Source organism: Zalophus californianus, chromosome 5, assembly GCF_009762305.2.
Source record: "Zalophus californianus isolate mZalCal1 chromosome 5, mZalCal1.pri.v2, whole genome shotgun sequence".
NCBI classification, from domain to species: Eukaryota; Metazoa; Chordata; class Mammalia; order Carnivora; family Otariidae; genus Zalophus; species Zalophus californianus.
The window spans coordinates 31233895-31250518 of NC_045599.1; the positions used below are offsets into that span (position 1 = coordinate 31233895).

The 16624-nt window shown below is 41.8% G+C and overlaps 1 protein-coding gene across 6 annotated transcripts in view; it reads right to left on the reverse strand.

Annotated features, from left to right (window-relative positions):
* The window catches only part of FAM13B (family with sequence similarity 13 member B), an 89281-nt gene extending 73315 nt beyond the window's left edge, over window positions 1–15966 (reverse strand). For 2 of the 6 annotated variants that reach the window (XM_027604882.2, XM_027604878.2), the window contains exon 1: window positions 15678–15965. The gene's annotated coding sequence lies outside the window, so the exon portion shown is untranslated. Of the gene's footprint in view, window positions 1–15677 lie in introns of all 6 variants that reach the window. The other 4 variants (XM_027604880.2, XM_027604879.2, XM_027604875.2 and 1 more) reach the window with 3 other exon arrangements.
* Window positions 15967–16624: the final 658 nt, after the last annotated feature.

Consider the following 16624-nt stretch of genomic DNA (forward strand, 5'->3'; position numbering starts at 1 on the left):
TGCCTTTGGCTCAGGTCGTGATCCCAGGGTCCTGGGATCGAGCCCCGCATTGGGCTCCCCGCTCGGCGGGAGGCCTGCTTCTCCCTCCCCCACTCCCCCTGCTTGTGTTCCTGCTGTCACTATCTTTCTCTGTCAAATGAATAAATAAAATCTTTAAAAAATAAATAAATAAAATAAAATGTATGTTTAAAAAAAAAAAGTTTTATTTATGGGCACCTGGGTGGCTCAGTTGGTTGAGCGACTGCCTTCGGCTCAGGTCATGATCCTGGAGTCCCGGGATCGGGTCCCGCGTCGGGCTCCCTGCTCAGCGGGGAGTCTGCTTCTCCCTCTGACCCTCTTCCCTCTCATGCTCTCTATCTCTCATTCTCTCTCTCTCAAATAAACAATCTTTAAAAAAAATTTTATTTATATATTTGAGACAAAGTGAGAGAGAGCGCAGAGTGAGAGGGAGAAGCAAACTTCCCACAGAGCAAAGAGCCAGACGTGGGGCTCGATCTCAGGACCCTGATGTCATGACCTGAGCTGAAGACAGATGCTTAACCAACTGAGCCACCCAGGTACCCCTTAAGGGCTTTAAATGTATGAATTCATTTATCCTTACAATTCTATGGATGCAGATATTTCACTATATCCATTTCACTGACAAGAAAACCAAAGAACATTGAGAACTTTCTGGGGTGATAGAAATGTTGTCATGACTATGGTAGTGGTGGTTACATGCTTAACACACATGTCAAACTTATTGAACTGGACATTTAATTGGTGAATGTTATTGTATATAAATTATTACTGCATGTAAATTATACTTCAAAAAAAACTGAAAAAATTAAAAAGAAACCACACAAATAAAGACATAACATCACTTTAATAGATTATCTAATACCAAACTATTTTCATTATAGAGTATGTCATTTTTAAAATGCACTTCTCAGCCGCCTGGGTGGCTCAGATGGTTAAGCATCTGCCTTCGGCTCAGGTCATGATCCCGGAGTCCTGGGATCGAGTCCCGCATCGGGCTCCCTGCTCCTTGGGAGCCTGCTTCTCCCTCTGCCTCTCTCTCTCTCTCTCTCTGTGTGTCTCTCATGAATAAATAAATAAAATCTTTAAAAAAAAAAATAAAATAAAATAAAATATACTTCTCTATCCAAAAAAGAAAAATAAAAGATCTCTTTCAACCACATTTCAAGAACCTATCCTATTCGGCCCTAGTATGTTATCCAGCACATTTAGAAACTACTACATTTTCTATATAGCAATAAAAAAGAAATTAAAGTTGGACTGAAGATTAAGTCTTTTCAAGGCCAACAATTTAACAAAACAATGTAACAGTACTAAGATTCGATCTGAGACATACTAATAAAGTTTTATCGTTTTGCAAATAAACCATCTGTGGGAAGAGCAACATCTGCCAAGATAAAATGTCATTTTCATGTGAAAAAGTTCTACTTTTGGGGCACCTGGGTGGCTCAGGCGTTGAGCATCTTCCTTCGTCTGCCTTTGGCTCAGGTCATGATCCCAGGGTCCTAGGATCGAGCCCCACATCGGGCTCCCTGCTCGGCGGGAAGCCTGCTTCTCCCTCTCCCACTGCCCCTGCTGTGTTCCCTCTCTCGCTGTGTCTCTGTCAAATCAATAAAAAAAATCTAAAAAAAAAAAAGTTCTACTTTCAAAATGAATAGAATGAGAAAATTCACTTTTGCCCTAAATGCTTTTTGATAAAATAGGATACAATTCACACAGAAAAATTTAAGAGCTACCTCGATAACTGCTAAAGCCAAAAAGAAAAACAAATCCCTATCACTAATTTACTATGAGGAAAAAGTCAGCAGGGAGCTGGGCCTCAATAAAGATGGTAAACTTTGGGAAAAGAGATTTAAGTTTGTAGACAATTACACTGTCTGACTCTAAGTCAATGAACCAAAGTTTAAGGCAAATAAATTTACCCCTGCTCCTTATATTTAGGTTTTCATTAGCAAGCTCTAAACATTTCATCAAAGCAAAGGAAAAGACACCTCTTCATTCAGAAGGCACTACCTTCATTCAAACTGAACAAAGATAGCTCTATGAAGGTTCCCAAAATGCTAAATCAGTGATTCCTTCCTGATCTGAAAAACTGACAAGGCATTCATTTGTCTGAAACCCTTAACAGTACACCAAACAAACAGGCTGAACAAATGTCTCAAGAGCACATAAAGTGGGGCGCCTGGGTGGCTCAGTCGTTAAGCGTCTGCCTTCGGCTCAGGTCATGATCCCAGGGTCCTGGGATCGAGTCCCGCATCGGGCTCCCGGCTCAGCGGGGAGCCTGCTTCTCCCTCTCCCACTCCCCCTGCTTGTGTTCCTGCTCTTGCTGTCTCTGTCAAATAAATAAATAAAATCTTTAAAAAAAATAAAAGAGCGCATAAAGTTACCTGTCATATGTTCATAGATGCTATTTTGATCAAGGAAAACACCAAGTCAATTAAATCTATCATTAAATTCATACTGACTATGCCATTAAGTATTATAGGATAAAACAGAATTCAGGATCAGAAGTATTTTAAATTAAAGAGCTATAACACTCAAAAGTTTAGGAACTTCCTTACCTTAAAAGAAACAGAAAAAAAAGAGTATGAAGTACACCTTGTGACAATTTTTACCCCTATGCCTGAGGACTTGTTCATCTGAGTGCACTTTAACATACTACTTGAGAGTACAATCTTCCTCCATGGTCATTCCACAAAACTACAATGAACAATGGAATTAAGCCTATTTTGTAGGACTACAGTTGCCATAATAAGATACTAGATATAGCACATATATTTCAAAGATTAAAACACACTAAATGTAAACCATTTTACCTTGAGACAACTTTTATTCCTCTCTTATTTAATGTATTCAGGCAAAAATTGGTTGTCCCTGTAGATAAGCTACTGGTAAACAGCCTGGTTCATTTTGAAAAACTCTCAAAAGGGTTTCATGACCACAGTCAATTATTTTATAACCTCCAACCATGATTTCAAGCTATCCCAATCAAAACAAAGTAATAAAGCCAGAGGGAGATGAAACCCCTGTAACTAAGTCCCCTCATCTATTCTCCTCACTAATCTCCTCAAAACTAAAATCTAACCCAAATCCCCCCCTGGACAAAATTCCTCAATTGTTTTCCACTGCCTAGAGTCCCGGACTCCAAATTTTTGATCAGGAAAAAAATTATGAATCTACCCTTCATTTTTGTATTGTATGCATATTTCTAAAATAGTAAATAATATACTAATATATATAATAAAACATACACAAAAATAATTTTAATACATAAAAACAAATTGCGGGGCACCTTGGGTGGCTCAGTCGATTAAGCATTAGACTCTTGGTCTCAGCTCAGGTCATGATCTCAGGGTTGTGAGATCCAGCCCCGTCAGTGCAGAGTCAGCCTGGGATTCTTTCCCCCTTCCTCTCTCCCCATTTCTCCCCTCCCTCCCCCTCGGGCTCTCTCTCTCAAATAAATAAAATCCTTAAAATGTCAAAAAAAAAATTTTACTATTACTGCTACACACACACACACACACACTTTCAAAGGCATACTGATGGCCAACAGACATGAAAAGATGTGTAACATTGGTCTAACCAGGAAAATGTAAATCAAAACCACAATGAGATATCACCTCACACCTGTCAGAACAGCTAGTATCAAAAAGAAATAACAAGTGATGGGGCACCTGGGTGGCTCAGATGGTTAAGCGTCTGCCTTCGGCTCAGGTCACGATCCCGGGTTCCTGGGATCGAGCCCCGCATCGGGCTCCCTGCTAGGCAGGGAGCCTGCTTCTCCCTCTGCCTCTCTCTCTCTCTCTCTCTCTCTCTGACTCTTATGAATAAATAAATAAAAAACATTTAAAAAAAAAAAAAAGAAATAACAAGTGTTGGCAAGTATATAGAGAAAAGGGAAGCCTCTTGCACTGTTGGTGGGAAAGTAAACTTGTGCAGCCGCTACAGGAAACAGTATAGAAGTACCTCAAAAGGGGCGCCTGGGTGGCTCAGTTGGTTAAGCGACTGCCTTCGGCTCAGGTCATGATCCTGGAGTCCCGGGATCGAGTTCCACATCGGGCTCCCTGCTCAGCAGGAAGTCTGCTTCTCCCTCTGACCCTTTCCCCTCTCATGCTCTCTCTCTATCTCATTCTCTCTCTCAAATAAATAAATAAAATCTTTAAAAAAAAAAAAAAAAAAAAAAAAGAAGTACCTCAAAAGGGGCGCCTGGGTGGCTCAGTCGTTGAGCATCTGCCTTACGCTCAGGTCATGATCCCGGGGTCCTGGGATCGAGCCCCACATCGGGCTCCCTGCTCGGCGGGAAGCCTGCTTCTCCCTCTCCCACTCCCCCTGCTTCTGTTCCCTCTCACGCTGTGTCTCTCTCTGTCAAATAAATAAATAAAATCTTAAAAAAAAAAAAACAGTACCTCAAAAAATTAAATACAGAAATAGTGGGGAGCCTGGGTGGCTCAGTCATTAAGCGTCTGCCTTCGGCTCAGGTCATGATCCCAGGGTCCTGGGATCTAGCCCCGCATCGGGCTCCCTGCTCAGCAGGAAGCCTGCTTCTCCCTCTCCCACTCCCCCTGCTTGTGTTCCCTCTCTCGCTGTGTCTCTCTCTGTCCAATAAATAAAATCTTTTAAAAATAAATAAATAAATACAGAAATACCATACAATCCAGTAATCCCACTTATGAGGATTTACCCAAAGAAAATGAAAACACTATTCTGAAAAGATACCTGCACTCCAATGCTTACTGCAGCATTATATACAGTAGCCAAGATATGGAAGCAAACTCAGTATCCATCAATGAATGAAGGGATAAAGAAGATGTGGTATATACAGACAATGAGATATTACTCAGCCATAAAAAAGAATGAGATCTTGCCATTTGCAACGACATGTATGGACCTAGAGGATATTACACTAAGTGAAATAAATCAGAGAGAAAGACAAATACCACACAATTTCACTTGTATGTGGAATCTAAGAAACGAAACAAAAACCAGAAATAGACTCAAACACAGAGAATAAAATGGTAGTTGCCAGAGGGGAGGGGAGTGGGGAGAAGGGCAAATAGATGAAAGGTATTAAGAGGTACAAAATTCCAGTAATAAGATAAGTAAGTCACAGAGATGAAAAGTACACCACAGGGAATACAGTCAATAATAATGTGATAACTCTGTATGGTGACAGATGGTAACTGTACTTATTGCAGTGAGCATTTCCTAATGTATATAAATGTCAAATCACTATGTTGTACACCTGGAACTAATACAGTATTTTCTGTCAACAATACTTATATTTAAAAATTAAAAAAAAAAACCAAGTACCTCACTTCTGAGACCAGTGGCCTAACGTACTGTTTCTCTAACTTCGTCTGAGGATGGGGAGGAGTTTGTTCAATATACAGAGTACAAAGCCACAACCCCAATCCAGCATCCATGAGAACATGGCCTGGACCTCATGTTTAATAAGCTCTTCAGGTGATTACAATGCATAGAAAGATTTAAGAACCTCCAGCATACAAACTAAACCCTAAACCCCATTGCATGGCCTACAAGTACTTTACCTACCAGTAAAATCTCCCTTCCTGCCACTCTTTCACCTCACTCTACTCTCCAGCAATACTTAAGTTACTTGAAGTCCATAATCCACAGCTCTCAGGCTCTACACATACAATTTTCTATGCCTGAAGTGGTAACTCAACACCATAACCTACCACTACCCTAACCAATCCCATCCAGTTCACCAAACTTCTATTGATATTTTAGTCCAATTCTAATTTCCTATCAAACCTTGCCTAATTTTCCGAAGCATACAGTTCTCCTTCTTCTTTGCTCCTAATATACCATGACTTTTATAGCAATTATCTCACAGAATTAAAGTATGTCTGTCTCTCAATAGAGAGGATCCGTGAAGGTAGGAACCCTGTCGTTTCATCTTTGTAACACTAAAGGCCTCACCCAATGCATGACACATAATTTAATTTTTTAAATATATGTTGAATAAAGACATAAACAAGAAACAATACTGTCTATTCGAAGTTAAGATTAACAAGAAGGGGCATCTCCTTAAGTGATTAAAAACTAAATAAAACATCAAAAATGGCTGCCACATCTACTTTCCACAATAACTGAAGATAATCAAGTCATGAAGGAAAAATAACTATTACTTACAAAAATATCTGAAGCACTTTACAAGTTATTTCTCACACCTAGAATAATGCTATGAATCAGACACTATTATATATATATATATATAAACTGAAAGTGGGGCACCTGGGTGGCACAGTCAGTTGGACTCTTGGTTTCAGCTCAGGTGGTGATCTCAGGATCTGAGGATCGTGAGACCCAGTCCTGAGTGGGGCTCCACTGCGGGCACAAAGTCTGCTTAAGACTCTCTTTCTCCCAGGGCGCCTGGGTGGCTCAGTTGGTTAAGCGACTGCCTTCGGCTCAGGTCATGATCCTGGAGTCCCGGGATCGAGTCCCACATCGGGATCGAGTCCCACATCGGGCTCCCCGCTCAGCGGGGAGTCTGCTTCTCCCTCTGACCCTCCTCCCTCTCACGCTCTCTATCTCTCATTCTCTCTTTCTCAAATAAATAAATAAAATCTTAAAAAAAGACTCTCTCTCTCTCCCTCTCCCTCTGCCCCGTGCTCACTCACTCACTCTTTCTCTCAAATAAATAAATAAAAAGTATTATGAGCCTCAAGTTACTCAGCTTGACTTTAAAATTTGTAAATGATGATGCTAAAATATACTGGTGGATCTAACTGCAAATCTTTCTAATCTAAGTGTTTTAAGTCTTAAGAAACCAGAACATTAAGATGAGCACTACTGGGGGCACCTGGCCGGCTCAATCAGTAGAGAATGTGACTCTTGATCTCGGGGTTATAAGTTTGAGCCCCACACTGGGAGTAGAGATTACGAAAGAACGGAAAGAACGGAAAGAAGAAAGAAAAGAAAGAAAAGAAAGAAAAGAAAGAAAAGAAAGAAAAGAAAGAAAGAAAGAAAGAAAGAAAGAAAGAAAGAAAGAAAGAAAGAAAGAAAGAAAGAAAGAAAGAAAGAAGGGAGAGAAAGGGAAAGAGAAAGAGAGAAAGAGAGAAAGGTAGGTAGGTAGGTAGATTAAAAAATAAAACGAGCATGGTACCTGGCTCAGTTGGCTAAGTGTCCGACACTTGGAAAGCAGCCTCAATTCTGATTCAAAAAGCCAAGGAGACCACGAGGTACCTCCCCCTATGCACATTCACTCTCTATCTCTCAAATAAATAAATCTTAAAAAAATATCTACATGAGGAAAGGTAACTCTTTTTTTTTAAAAGATTTTATTTATTTGACAGAGACACAATGAGAGGGGGAACACCAGCAGGGGGAGTGGGAGAGGGAGAAGCAGGCTCCCCGCTGAGCAGGGAGCCCAATGCGGGGCTCGATCCCAGGACCCTGGGACCATGACCTGAGCCGAAGGCAGACGTTTAACGACTGAGCCACCCAGGCGCCCCGGAAAGGTAACACTTTAAATGCCTGTCTCCTGATTAAAAGGTAAGCCTGAATGTTCTAGAAGATGCCTCCTGATAGATTCCCTTTTCCCACAAGCACTCCAGCGTCACTGGTCCACTAATGGAGCATGATTTTCCATTAAGTCAAAGTGACTTATCAGCTAAATTAGCTCTTCACACTAAGTACTAGCACAATGAGTGAGTGATCCTTTTTTAAAAATAGCACTACAATTTAGAAGGTGACCAAAAATATCTGAGAAAGCATATATGCATTATAGAGAACACACACTGTAGACAGTTAAATGTGTGCATGTAATCTCAATATGGACAAATTTTGACTCTTCCAGACTCTATTCTAGTAACCTTTCACCTCTTTTCCATTGAAAACATGCACACCCAGCGCCTACTACAAACTAATGAGCAAGGTTTTAAGAAGACTAGTTTATCACTTCTTATTGCACATTAATACAAAACTATAACACTTCATTTTTTTCATGTAAGGGATATTATGGGTAATCCTACAACCTGTTCTTGGGTCCCTTGAAATCAGGACATTTCTCTTTTGCACAAACTTGAATAGAAACTGCTCTGGGGGAAGAAAGAAAGAAAAGAAAGAAAAAGAAAAGAAAAGAAAAGAAAAGAAAGAAAGAAAAGAAAAGAAAAGAAAGAAAGGAAAGCTAGCACATGAACAAAAAAAGCACTTAATATACTTATTTTTGTATGTGTCCTCCCCACTAGATTGTGAACTTTGAAAGCAAAAGATATGACTTCTCCTTTGTTTCCTCACTGGTGAACACTAAACAAAAGTAGAACTCCAGGGGTGCCTGGGCTCAGATGATTGGGCATCTGCCTTCAGCTCAGGTCGTGATCTCCTGGTGCTAGGATAGAGCCCCATCCCCGTGTCAGGCTCCCAGATCAGCGGGGAGCCTGTTTCTCCCTCTCCCTCTGCCCCTACCCCGACTCCTGCTGTCTCTGTCTCAAACAAATAAAATCTTTATTAAAAAAAAAAAAAGTAGAACTCCAATATCTGAACTGATGCTATCATTTAGTGTACTTTCCAGTTCACTAACCAAATGAATCCTCACAACAGATCACCATTCCCTCTCTCAGAATAGGAACAAAAAAAAATCTCAGAAAGCAGAAGAAACTGGTTCAAAGTCACTGAACTAGTGACTAGAACTCTTAAGACTGTTATCTTTTAAGTGGATATTCTTTCAGGCAACAATGACTACAATCATCACTGAAAACTTTGTTTAAATTTTCAGTGAAGGGGCGCCTGGGTGGCTTAGTCGTTGGGCGTCTGCCTTTGGCTCAGGTCGTGATCCCGGGGTCCTGGGATCAAGCCCGCATCGGGCTCCCTGGTCGGCGGGGAGCCTGCTTCTCCCTCTCCTGCTCCCCCTGCTTGTGTTCCCTCTCTTGCTGTGTCTCTCTCTGTCAAATAAATAAGATCTTTAAGAAAAAAAAATAAAATAAAATTTCAGTGAAATATATGATATATTCCTAATTTATAAAACAAACATTCTATACATGCCACTCAAAAATCAATATTCAAACACTACAATATTCCTTAGTAGAAAAAAGTTTATCTTTGGAAATTATTTTTCAAAAGTTATTCTACAATCAACCATAATATGGTCTGCTTTTCCTATAAAAATTCTCTCATCTGATTCTAAATTTGAGTTCCTTTGCCTTTCCAAATTTTTTTTTAAGTAGGCTCCATGCCTAATGTGGAAACCAACATGGGGCTTGAACTCACAACCCTGAGATCAAGACCTGAGCTGAGATCAAGAGTTGGACGCTTAACCAACTGAGCCAGCCAGGCGTGCCCCCCAATGTTTTTTAAGGATTTTATTTTTTTTAAGCAATCTGTACACCCAACATGGGGCTCAAACTCACAACCCCAAGATCAAGAGTCTCATGCTCCACTAACAGAGCTAGCTAGGCGCCCCTGCCTTTCTCAATTTTTAATTCACTGTGACTAGTGTTTTTTCCCCAAATTAGGACCACAAAGCACCTACCCTCCCACCACCCACTTCCTTGCCAATCAACTAAGCACCCACTATATCAATCAATAAGTGGTTTTCAAACTACTGGGTACTAATCCAAAGAAAATGAAAACACTAATTCAAAAAGACAGATGCACCCCTATGTTTACTGAAGCATTATTCACAACAGCCAAGATATAAGAACAACCCAAATGTCCCATGAATGGATAAAGAAGATGTGGTGTACACACACACACACACACACACACACACACACACACACACACACACACACACACAATGGAGTAATACTCAGACATAAAAAAGAATGAGATCTTGCCATTTGCCACAACATGAATGGATGAAGATACTATGCCCAAGAGAAGTAAATCAGAGAAAGAAAAATACCATATGATTTAACTTATATTCATATAGTGATAAAATAAACAACAGATTCATAAATACAGAGAAATGGGTAAGATAGATGAAGGGGATTAAGAGGTATAAACTTCCAGTTTTAAGTCATGGAGTTGAAAAGTACAGCAAAGGGAATATATTAACAATACTGTAATAATGCTGATATATGGTAACCACAATTACTGTGGTGAGCACTGAATAATGTATAGAACTGTTGAGTCACTGTGATACACACCTGAAACTAATTTAACATTGCAATGTCAAATATACTTCAACAATAAAAAAAAATTCTTGTTTCTTTTTACTTTTCCTCTCCAAATGTATGGAACAGCAGCTTGATAAAAGCAAAAATATTTTAAGAATAAGTAAACAGCTCAGGCGGTTAAGCACCCGCCTTCAGCTCAAGTCATGATCCCGGGGTCCTGGGATCGAGCCCCACGTCAGGCTCCCTGCTCACTGGGAAGTCTGCTTCTCCCTCTGACCCTCCCCTCTCTCATGCTCTGTCTCTCTCTCAAATAAAATCTTTAAAAAAAAAAGAATATAATAAAAAAAATAAGTAAACAGCTCAACATGTTGTTTTTCTATCCCTAAAAAGGACAATAATAAACTTAAGAGACATTCCTCTGAAAATTGCTTAAAATCAACGAGATATGAATTATCATGCATCATATACAAAAGGAAAAGAAAATATACACTAGAGCGTGCCTGGGTGGTTTAGTCAGTTGAGCTTCTGCCTTTGGTTCAGGTCATGATCCCTGGATCCCAGGATCCTCTGCCATCAGGCTCCCCGCTCCACAAGGAGCCTGCTTTTCCCTCTGCCTGCCACTCCCTTTGCTTGTGTGCTCTCCCTTCCCACCCACTCTCTCTCTAGCAAAAAAAAATACAATCTTTAAAAAAAGAAAATACACACTATAGCTAAGTAATAATTTGGCAGAAAAGATTGGAGTATTTCCCTCTAACAGAAATCCGGTAAATTTCATTAAGTTATCCTCTAAAATCCACTTCATTTTCCTCAACCTAAGACTTTTACACATCCTGGTTCATCTACCTAAAACACTCTCCCCACTTCATCCTACTCATCTTCAGCTCTTACTCAAGTACCATTCTTGGAGGGACTTTCTCCAACCTATTCTATCTAATGATCTCTCCCCGTTAAATTCTCTCCAGGCATATCATTCCTTGGCTCCAAAATATTCATCGTAAGTTTTATTATATACTTCTTTCTGTGTTTAATGTCTTATTCTCCCAAGACAGCATAAGCTCCATGAAGTCTGCTGGTGGGTTGTTTAAAAAAACAAAAAACAGCTTTATTAAGGTATATTTTACGTACCACAAAATTCACTCTTTTCAAGTGTATAATTCAATGATGCCTAGTAAATTTACGAAGTTATACAACTGTCACCAAGTGACTGCTTGTTAAGTTTGGAATTTAGAAGGAGATAAATATTTGGTGAATGAATAAATGAATTTGATAATGAGTTACTCTTGTAATCCCATTACTACTACTATGTATTCGGTACACCACATGATTTTAAGGCAAAATTGCTTTTATTCCATTCCATTCCAAATATCCTTCCTTATTTCCATTTCCAATCAAAGTCAGCTCTTCTACAAGGCCCCAAATTGAACCTATTCACATGTTAGCTTACTGCCTCACTTGGGCAACAGTGACTCAGGTCAAGTTCATGTGTGTATACTACAACTCCTTTTTCTCTACCAAGTAATCTCCTCCTCTGCCCCTACCCATGTTAATAAAACACTCAATAAAAACAAAGGGAAGTTTAGAAGGGGTAATGTTACTCACTGGTGAAGACAGGGCCTTTATTTAATGGATGTACCTTTGTAAAATTGAAGTGATAGAAGTTCTTGGTACTGACATACATCTAGTTGGGTTCTAAATATATATAGAGTGACCTACCATATAACTGGAAACCTTTTTCAGATATCATCAGTCTCTCTGTTGTTTATCCATGTATAAAACGGAAATTTTCTAGTTCTATTTTTTAAATTTCAGTATTGTATTCACTTTTGGAACAGCTTTTCAGATAAAAGATTTAATTCATGTATAAAATAACTTTAAAAAGCTATTGTGGCACAGTCGTTAAGCGTCTGCTTTCGGCTCAGGTCATGATCCCAGATCCTGGGATCGAGCCAGCATCAGGCTCCCTGCCCAGCAGGAAGCCTGCTTCTCCCTCTCCCGCTCCTCCTGCTTGTGTTCCCTCTCTCGCTGCGTCTCTCTCTGTCAAATAAATAAAATCTTAAAGAAAAATAAAAATAAAAACATTTTTAAAATATTTTAAAAATTAAATTAAAAATTTAATATTAAAAATAGTTTTAAAAATGTTTTAAGTAACAACAAAGAGGGGTGCCTGGGTGGCTCAGTCGTTAAGGGTCTGCCTTCGGCTGAGGTCATGATCCCAGGGTCCTTGGACAGAGCCCCGCACTGGGCTCCCTGCTCAGCGGGAAGCCTGCTTCTTCCTCTCCCACTCCCCCTGCTGGTGTTCCCTCTCTGGCTATGTCTCTCTCTGTCAAATGTCTTTAAAAAAATAAATAAAACAGGGCGCCTGGGTGGCTCAGTTGGTTAAGCGACTGCCTTCGGCTCAGGTCATGATCCTGGAGTCCCGGGATCGAGTCCCACATCTGGCTCCCTGCTCGGCAGGGAGTCTGCTTCTCCCTCTGACCCTCTTCCCTCTCGTGCTTTCTATCTCTCATTCTCTCTCTCTCTGAAATAAATAAATAAATAAATTTTTATAAATAAATAAATAAAACAAAGAAACAAAAAAAATCTAAAAATGAGCAAAGAATGTGAACAGACATTTCTCCAAAGGTACACAAATGAAAAGACATTCAACATCTTCATCTTTTTTTTTTTTGAGATTTTTATTTAGTTTTTGACAGAGAGACACAGAGAGGGAACACAAGCAGAGGGAGTGGGAGAGGGAGAAGCAGGCTTCCAGCCGAGCAGGGAGCCTGATGCAGGACTCGATTCCAGGACCCTGGGATCATGACCTGAGCCGAAGGCAGACGCTTCATGACTGAGCCACCCAGGCCTCCCTAACATCTTTATCTCTTAAGGAAATGAAAAGCAAAACCACAATGTAACACCAGCTCACCCCCATTAAGATGGCTACTATCAAACAAATCAACCAACCAACCAACCACAAAAAAAAAAGAAAGAAAGAAAGAAACAACTGTTAGGAGAGGATGTGGAGAAAATGGAACCCTTGTGCTTTGCTAACAGGAATGCAAAATGGTGCAGCAGCCCTGGAAAACAGTTTGGATGTTCCCCAAAAAGTTAAACATAGAATTACCATATGATGCAGCAATTCCACTGCTAGATACATACTCAAAAGAATGAAAAGCAGGGACTCAAACAGACATTTGTACACAAACATTCACAGCGGCATTATTAACAACAGGCAAAACGTATGTTAAAAAAGAAACCACAGGGGGCACCTGGCTGGCTCAGTCAGTAGAACATGTAACGCTTGACCTTGGGGGTGAGTTCAAGCCCCACATTGAGCATGGAGCCTACTTAAAAAAAAAGAGAGACAGACAATGGGTCCAAAATGGAGTCACCCAGGCTAAACCTAAATCACCAAACTAAAACTTAATATCTACCTAACTGCCTCCCCCAAGAATGTAATCTTAACCAGTCAGTCTGGAATTTCCTGGTCAGCACTAGTGAGGTAATCTGTCTGATAGACTCAGGCTGTCCACTCAAGTATGGTGACCTGCCTGAAACAACCCACTCTTTGCTAGTAACTTCCTTGTCCCGCCTCCTTCTGCCTATAAAAGCCTTCCATTTTGTACAGCTCCTGAGAGCTCCTTTCGATCTGCTGGATGGGATGCCGCCTGATTCATGAATAGTTGAATAAAGCCAGTTAAGACTGTTAAATTCAATTGAATTTCGTTTTTTTTAACAGGGAGAAACAATCCAAATGTCCATCAACAGATGAATAAACAAAATGTTGCATACACATACAATGGAATTCAGCCTTAAAAAGGAAGTAAATTCTAATAACAGAGATGAACCATGAAAACATGCTAAATGAAATAAGCCAAACACAAAAGGACAAACACATTCCACCTACTTGAGGTACCAAGAATAGGCAAATTTATAGAGACAGAAGATAGAATAAAGGTTACCAGGGGTTAGGGGTAAAAGGGAATGAGGAACTACTGTCTACAGAGTCTCTGTTTGGGATGATAAAAAAAGTTCCTTAAATATTAGATAGTGGTAATGATTGCACAACATTGTAACTGTACTTAATGCCGTAACTTGTTCATTTAAAAATTGTTAAAATTGTAAATTTTGTTATGTATTATTTAACCACAATTTTTTTCAAACATAGCCACAGTAATTTCTACTATTATATTCTCCAATACTAGTGTACAATGAAGAAGCCATGCACAGACGAGAGATTATTCATAAACGATAATAAAAATAGCCGTCATTTTACTGGTGAGGGAAAAGTGACAAGTCACAATGCATTCATTTCAGCCATTTTCTGTCCTAAAACAATGGCATTCTAATAAAAAACATACTGTAACATTTACTTCATTCAGTGAAGAATTTTATGACACTGTGATATGCCTTTCTACATCTTTCTAAAGACTTAAGTTGTATCAAAAATCCCTAATTGGTGACACAACTAAACTGGAGAAAATACTGCCCTAATTTTAAAAGCAGCATAGATTAATAAAGGAGGAGCTCCCAATGGAGACACAAATAGAGCCCGTCCAATTTCATCAAGTAATTAGTAAATGCACAGTCCGCATGAGAAACCCAGGCCAAGAAGTATGGCTACTGTACTTGGAAAAAGGAAAGTTGGAAGACACAGCCTCACATTAACTCAGAAAGTCATTACTTCAAACTATCATTTAATGTCTGCCTTTAAAAGTGCATCCCAGTTATTTAATGTCCACAGTATGCACTACCGTGGTTCCGGCTGTCATTTTTAGATTACCAGCTCCTTGAAAAGAAGGTAAATGTCGAACCTGAGGTACTTTTCTCGGTGATTAAATTGCATAATGCGGAAACGAATGAAATTCTACAACTGCCTTTCTAAAACTCAGTTTGATTTTTAATTAATTACAAACAAAAGTCTACCAATTTCTCACTTGTCAAGTGTGCCAACCGATTCAATTTCCTATAACCTTATCTCGGAAAGCAGTCGCCCCATCTGAAACTTAACGCTGTACCCCCTCCGGCCTGCGTATTCAAAGTGCATTCTAGACAAGTCCCGAATGTACCAATTTTGGCTATATTCTCCGAGCGATTTAAGGAAGTCAGCAACCACTCATCTCACGTGATCTTAAAAAGGGGCGCAGTTGAGCCCAGATTAAACCACACTTTTTTTTTTTTTTTTTTTTTTTTTTTGCACCAACTTCACCGACCAGCATCAAGGAAGTCGGCAGGGAGGTGGCGCAATCTGGTGTTCAGGGGAGACTAGCAAACGCGTGGGTTGCTGCGCCTTGGACTTTGGGGGAGCTAAGAAGGCACACCCGCTCACGCGCATTGCAGCGGCTGAAAAATCGAAGACTGCCACACCCCCAGCAGCCCGGGCACGGCTTCATCTCCTCAAGCTCGAGCAGAAAGAGGGCCCGCTCTACGTACTAGCCCATCTTCAGGGCACTGCCCCCAACCCGGGCACCCCGACGTGCAACGCCCTTGAGAACCGCGCGGGTGGGATTAGGCGCTGGGGGGCGCAGAGGGGGAGAGCCGCGGCGCTGGGCGACCGGCGCATGCGCAAATAAGGGTACCCGCCCGTTCACCTACCGTTGGAACCGCGACGCCCCGTTCCCCGGCCGCGGCCGCTTCTCCAGGACCTGCGGCGACGGCAATAGAGCGAGAACTGAGGCCCCAGGTGGCTCTGCGGCCGGCGAGCCTCCTCCTGTGGCGGCCGCTGGCAGGACGCTAACGCGACGGCTGTGGCGCGGGGCCAGCCCGGTAAGCAACCCCCGGATGCCCCCGGCGGTGGCCGCGGCGAAGACGCGGAAGAGAGGGCAGGAGCGGCGACTGAAGCAGTGGCTGAAGCGCAGACCCTCCCTAACGGCGAGCGGGAGGAGAGCGGAGGGCGGAGGGCGGAGGGCGGGCGGAGGCCGGGCCGGACGTGACGTAAGTGGGAGGGGCGGGGCGGGTCCGCGGGCGGAGGCGGGGCGTACGCGCCCTGTTGGGGTGGGGGGGTTCCTCAAAGCCCCTCGCCGCAGCCTAGCAGCGTGTGGGCTTTAGAACCCACCCTGCTTTTCCCGCCCCAAACGTAGGCCCCTGAGTTAGAGTGCGAGAAGCCGGGCGCGGGCCAAAAGGTGTGGGGGGGGTCCTCAGCCAGAGGAGCTTGGAAAGAAGATAGAGAAAACTCGGGAGGGGACGTAGGAGGGATAAAGAGTAAATCTGGAAGACCGCGGTCTCCTGGTCTCGGCAGAGTGGCCCGTGCCCTCCTGCAGAAGGCCCGGAAAACCCGGGTGCCCTTATCCAGGTGAGGAGCATGGAGACCGAAAGCCACCAGACAGGCCGAAGCGATGACTCACGTTCCCATTCCCAGCGTTGGGGGTCAGATCGGGGACCCTGCCCGCCCTCCACCCTTCCTCTTCACCTAAGGACAAGACCTACACTCCAGAGAGAACATATATGCCTCTAGTGCGGAAACCGTTTGGGAATATGAAAGTTGATAGGCTACATGTTCACAGGGAGTTTCCTATACTAAACCAGAGGTTCAAAGGCAGAGC